The sequence below is a fragment of the Gambusia affinis genome, linkage group LG22, assembly GCF_019740435.1.
Source record: "Gambusia affinis linkage group LG22, SWU_Gaff_1.0, whole genome shotgun sequence".
Classification (NCBI taxonomy): Eukaryota; Metazoa; Chordata; class Actinopteri; order Cyprinodontiformes; family Poeciliidae; genus Gambusia; species Gambusia affinis.
This window is the reverse complement of record NC_057889.1, coordinates 9,094,973-9,102,182: the sequence shown is the minus strand read 5'-3', so window position 1 is coordinate 9,102,182 and position 7,210 is coordinate 9,094,973.

Genomic DNA, 7,210 nt, shown 5'->3' with positions numbered 1-7,210 from the left:
CTTGCCTCTGGCTACTGAAAATGGTCGATCCTACAACCATCAACAGGACAAAGCAATTAAGTAGTTATCTATCCATCCTCTTTGTAATTGGTTTGTCCTCAATTATAATTACCTCAAGATTGGCTGTTAAATCACTTTCAAACTCCAGCATTCATGTTGTTATAGAAAAGACAAAAAAAACACTTCCAGTGATAAATACTGATCTGTGACGGCAGAAGAGTATAAAAATATGAAGTCTTGTATCAGTGTTTGTGTCAAAACAAAAACTCAACTGTAAATCACAATGTAGATTGGTTCAAAGAAGCTACAACCATCTGACAAAAGTCACAATGTCCCTGGTCCAACGCACCTGAATCCAATAGCTGAATCACCTCCCAAGTGCAGTCAGGTTCTCCAGAGTTCTGCTAATGATCTCATTATTTGATTCAGATGTGTTGAAGTAGAGATACTTCTAAAGGTTGCAGGACACTGGCCCTCGAGGACCAGTAGTGCCCACCCCTGCTCTATCCAATAGCACTGGAGACTCAGAAGTCATTCCCAAGCCAGAATGGATGCATACTACCTTAATCACGCTGTGGCTTTGCCCTGGGCTCTTCTCCAGATAGGAAGCACCCAGAAAACCGCCAAATATAGGCATCCTGATCAGATGTGCAAACCACCACATCTGTGGTTTGGATGCAACCAGTGCCCACCCTGTTTGTGGTGATCATGGATAGGATCTCAGGGTGTCGTAGAGAGAAACCGTGTCTGGTTTGGGAATTTCAAGGTCCAATTTTTTTTTTGTTCTCTTAAATGGATGGCCCTGTGAATGAACTGAAGCAGGTTGCAGCTGAGTGTGAAGGTGCCAGGATGAGAGTCAGCTAGCTAAAATGTTCAGATTCTTTCCTGTATTACCACTACTATTGCTTTTGACTGAAGGAGAGGAAAGTCTTAAGAGAATTTAAGGAGATCAAAGCAAGGATTGTGTAAACACATATGAAGTGTTGACTAAATTCAACCATATGCATATATTCAAGTCAACACGTGTACAAAATGCTGAGTTTTTAGTTTACCTAGGAATGCTGACATTTCTGTCGGTCATCAATAAAGGGAGAAACACTGTAAGTCAGTTGTTTCTGAGTGGTTGTCACATTATCTGGAAGCATTTTTGGATGTGTGTGTAAGAAGTGCTGATCCCTAATATAAGAAAAGGGCAAAAGGCCATTATTGCTTGATTGAGTCCAGGCTCTGCTGACTTTCCACACGTGGATCTTACATCATGCGTTCATCTCCTTCTCAAACTGTCCTTGCAGAGCCAGACAGCTCCTCTTGAAATGATTCCTTTTCTTAAGAAAGAGCTCACATCCATGCATTTGAATTTAACACTAAATTTGCATAATTAATGTGAAGAAAAAAAAGAGTGTGGTTTTGAGCAAATGTAGATGTCATTCATTTTCCACGTCACCTTTTTCTTTAATTCTTTCTTATTGAAGTGAGTCACACAGAATGTGAGCTGGAAAACACTTCAGCTCCATTCTAGTGAGCTGAAATCGTCCAGAGAATCAGGTCAGGATTAAATACAGAAAGAAAAAAAGAGCAGAAAAGATTGAGAAACAGATACTTGAAGAGAAAACTTCAAAGCATTGTAGTTTTTTGGGTTTTCAGTATGATTATTATCCTTAATGCAGAGCATTATCAGACTATAAACCTGTTTCTATTTGTCTCATCTTGTGGAAATCTTTTAACAAGAAAAAAACCTTACACTAAAGGTACATGTTTAAAGTGCTTATCGTGAAATATTACAAATACATAAATATTTGGACATATTCAGTACTTTAAAAATAACTTTTACATATTTAAAGTCTAACAGATTTTTTACATCTGGTAATTTAATTACAACCAAACAAAAAAGATGTTTAATCTTTGCGGATTAAATATTTTTTGTAGATCTTTAATCTACAAAATATCTCACAGAAAATGTGTATTGTAATTAAGGATAACGTTGGGAATACCTAACATCTAACTGATGGTCCAATCTATGTGATCTTTCATTATTTTTATGCGAAGGCTAAGAGTAAAACAAAGTCCAAACATGTGAAATATATGAGAAATATAGACCTCAGTGCTGCATTGATGAGCTTTGATGAGGAAATAAAAATCAAGACACAATATGGTGATGTGGATGATTAAAAATTAAAGAAAAGAAACTGTCATGAAATAGGATCTCTAATCTTGCTCATGATTTCAGCACTGATCTGACATGATGCTAAATGATAAACACACTCTCAAGTCCAAAATAACAAAATTTTATGCTTTACACACACCCACGCACACACTTCAGAACAGAAAAAACAAGTAATGTGTTTAAAGTTAATTACCAGGTAACCAGGTTAGGCTGAGGCAATATCCTGATTCTGTCAGCAGTTCGAATTATTTTAAGACAGGAGTGTTCGAACTGACCTCAGGCTAAAAAAGCATCGCTAGTTTCAGACAACATTAACTCAGCTGGTGAAGGATGTTTTCTTTAGCATTAAGCTTCGACAGTGAATGCCACAGACCATCTTCTGAGATTTTGTGTGAGGTCTGACTCACATTACACATTTTCTATCAGTCAGTAAACACACTGTGACAGTACACTGTTTGCACATGAATGAGGATTATTAATTTACAGATAAAACATTTCACATTTTAACATGAGCAAATTCCCTCTATACCCAGCGTCTTTTAAACAACATACTGTTTTATTGGTTCCCAGCTAACAAACAAATATTTTAGGAGGATGAGTAATTGTTTCCCAGGCTTTGACTTCTTTTAATCACAGCCACTTTGACAAGTTCTGATTAAATAAATCTGACAAAGATCAAAATGAAGACTTTTCCTTAGTTCTGACAGATATGACAGGAAGGAGCTTCAGTTGCTTTTATTTCTGGGACTGTTTTTACAATTTTAAACATATAGATCCAGTCTACAGCATTAGAATCTTCCTTTAATGTTGAACAACATATTTTCAGTCATTTTCTGAAGATTGACCCGTATATGGAACCATGAAAACATTTAACATGTTCTACAAACACATCAACGGTACTGGACGTGACTAATTTGATTGCATCAGTGGACTAACACCAATGCAAATGAATGAGACAAAAAAAGTAGGCCATTATCATAAAGGTGAAAGGCAAACATATTCTAGTGGATCAGGTAAATGCAGAATTATTAATTTGTCAATGCCTTATTGACCATCAGGTACTTTCCTTCTTTTTGAAATGCGTGTTTCAATTGTGAACTTATCATTTAGGGGCTGTTACACCATTTTCTGTATTTCCAGATATGTTAATATATTGAAGTGTACTGATGGTTTTATAAATATGTCTCTGCCAATTATAGGAGGTTTTCTATGGTTTTCTACCTTGGTTAAAAGAAAAACGAAAAACAGATGCTTATTTTACACTCTGCTTTGTACAGAGGGTCTGGGCCTTTGACAAGCTCTGATTTAGAAGGCATAGTCTCTGTTGAGGTTTTAAATTTTATCCAATCGCTAACATTTGTCAGTGACATATAAAATTGCCTGCGTTGAAGTGAACCAATCCCCTCATGCGAAGAAATTAGGGCAGAGCTGAACAAGACAGCTGTTAATGTTAATTCAATATTTGGAAGTGTGACCAACACAGACTGAAGGGTTTTGTTCACTTCTGATGCTGTCATTGCTAAAACTACAGGCAGACTACAGTTCCAAAACAGTGCAGAAAATCAACATCATCATTTGCAACTTTTCCTTCTGTTCCGGTGAAAATTCTATCGCAGGGAATCCAAGTCCCAAAGAACTACAGTCACATTGTCTCTTTGTAGGTTACAGACAACACCTGAACAACTTCCTATATCCGGCACTCACCTCCCTATATGGCTGTCTGCTGCTTTTGATAGTGGGTAAATTCTTCATTCATACCTTCCCGTCTAGGTCACTCAGAGCAGAAAGGCTCATATTTTAGATATGCTACTTAGACACTGAAATTTAACTTGTGTTTGACTCTTCAATATCAAAACAACAAGTATTAAACCAGTACTGAAAGCGTCATTAAAGCTGCAGTAGGTAATGTTTACTTAGAAAAAAAATATTATTTAATATTTGTTCAAACATTCACTATGTTGAATCGGTATAATATGTAACAGATAATTTGTGACAAAATCAATCTCCTCTAGTTTCTCCCAGTGGTATCTGCAGAAATACACCAATCAGAGCCAGGAGGAAAGTCTTAGGCTGCCAATCATATTAGTGTACACAATGCCCAATGTGTTAATGGAGGAGCTACATATTTCTGCAGATACCAGATTATCTGTTCCATATTATACTGTCATGACATAGTGAAAGTTTAATAAATATGTAAATAGCATATTTTTTTCTAAAATAAAAGTTACATACTGGAAATCTGTTGGGGTGCAAATACCTTTTCACACTTATATAGAAAAATTTTACTTTTTTTTTACTTTTATATTTAAAAAATGTTAAGGTATTTAGGTTCCAAATATCTCTATGATTTACTCAACGACATCCATTCATTTGGTACAAAACAGTCGGCTACCTGAAGCCTTTGTCTTCACTGACACTAATGTCCTCTTTATCCTCTTGATCGGTTTTCCATAAAAAAAGTTACATATTTTGCCAATTGGACCTAAGAATACACAAAGCATTTTTACAAAATATGAAGAAGGAAGTCAACACAGCAACTTAACCAGTAGGATTTAAATGTGTTCACTGTCATGAAGTTGAGAATTTAATATTAACCTGACATTACATAATATCCATCTAACTGATAATGAGCTCATATGACAGTGTGTTCCAGATCTTGGCATGTAAATCTCATTAAATCTGCTCCACCGCTCTTGTTGATAGCCAAGTTGCTCAGATTTTCTGTTACATCATTTTTACATTCCACCTCTGTTGAGATCATCCCTGGTAAGTCTGTGCCAGCAGATTTCTTATTTTTTTAAAAGTAAACATAAAGCTGGCAGAGCTTTTTTACATTTAGTAAATTTATCGTTTTGGAATGGACTGCTTTTAAAACACTTTCCAACCTACATGTCCCAAAAGTATGAGTTCATCATAATTCCTCGAGGGCAGTAAACTGCTCTGATACTACTATATCTGTCCAAAAGTACAATAAAATGTCTTGTGAGCAGATTCATAAAGCAAAATAAAGGAAGGCCAAGGAAACTAGCTGAATCTACAAAACCTTTTGATTTTATCACTGTAAGTTCTATCAAATCAAATTTATATCAGAAAAAGGATATGGTTGTATTTTCCATCAGAACATAACAGAATGAATTTTTATTCGGTGCACATGAACAGTCCAAACAATCCAGTTTAAATGCTTTATGACTAAAATTAAACCCTGATAAACCATTTCACCTTTTCTATCTTTCTACAGTTCTTAGGGATAGGAAATATAAAAAGTATGCAAAAATAGCATATTTATTCTCAAATACAGCATTCAATTTATTTCTGTTTGTACCACCCATAAACTGTGTTGAATCTACTTTTTGACCTCAGTTATCCTAATATAATTATCTTGATATTTTGTAATTTACACCATTTAGATAAATAGAATCTTGTTGTACAAATACATTAATTAGGAGAATGAACAAGCACGCTCTGATATACGGTAAAACTAAATATTATTCAGTATTTTTAGATTTCAGTTTTACCATCATGTTTCTTTTGACTGGTATTAATATTAATTTTATGGCTGACCCAGTCAAAGTGTTGATTGACTCTGATTCAAATGAGATTCACTGAACTGAATGTATGGAGAAAGGGAGCTAAAGATTAGGATGATGGCAATGAGGTCTTCCAACCTGAAAGACTTGGAAAAAGGTAAATAATCAAAAAATATAAGTAGAAACATGCAGAAAGTCGGTCAGCAATTAAATAAGTATTTCAAAGAAATTTTAAATACTTATTTAAAATGGGTTGCTTGTTACTTTGATGGTTGTAATGCCAATGAATACTTTTCCGTTGAGTCTATTATGTGATATGAATGTAAATTAAAACACAGGAATATATATTTATCAAAAATGACACCCATCATTCGTTGTCTTGTATTTTGAGACAGATCTGTGTAATTAAACAGGAAAAAATGCTTCACGATGGAATAAAAATAACTCATAATTGATAGCATTATAAATTTTGGATGTGCCGCATTATAAATTTCCAAAAATCCACCAAAAGTACGCATTGGTTCTTTCCTGAGTTGATTTCTGATTAAAACACAATAAACACTTTCATAAACGTCTTGCATGTTGCACAATAAGGAATGAATCCCACACTCCACCCTAATGAAAAAATACTTCACTGTCTGGTTTCTGGTTTAAACACTTTGTTTTTTTCTTGAAAATAATAGGAAAAAAAGATTAAACTGTTGGTGAAGTTTCTGGTAATTCTACGGAAAGTTAGACTAGATATCGTGCACACAGCAAGAAACATTGAAATCACCAAAATAGCTTAAATTATAAACAGACTATAAAGTGAGGCATAACTAACATTTCCTCAAAATAAAGCAGACATTCATCAGTGTTCAACTTTGGCAGAGAAACAGTTTGGATTTGTTATGCCTCTTTCTCAGTTCATTTATGAAGCAGAGAAAATGTGACACACCGACTTTTCCCTCTGAGGTGTTTATGTTATGTGAAGGTGAAGTATAGATGTTATTCAGATGGACTCTCTCGTCATTTGCGTCTTGGTTTGTGAAGGCGCCTTGCAGCTGATGTGATCCTTCACAGCGAGCGAGGCTTGGCCTCCTGAGAGGGCTAAACATGGTGTGGTTGTAAATAATTATCAGCATTTGTTTTAACCTAAAGTGGCACATTCACAGAAGTGCAGAGCTCACATGTGGTGGAGCTATTTTTAGTATGACATCACAGTGTATTGTGCATGTCAAACACAGCTTACCATAAAGTAAAAGGTGCCATGTCAGCTGCATTAGCCTCGAGTGCATCCGATTTCACACAAATAATGCCTCGCAAAAATATTCATTCTCTCTATAAACTTTTTTAACTTTTTGTCACATAACGGCCACATTTTTACCAAAACAAACCTTAAAATTGTGGAGTGTGTTTGTATTCAGTTATCCCATTAGTAAATGTTTGTAGAACTCCCTTCACTGCAAATATGTTCCTTTAGTATATGTCTCTACCAACTCTGCATATTTAGAGAGTGAAATTTTTCTTTTAGCAAAAA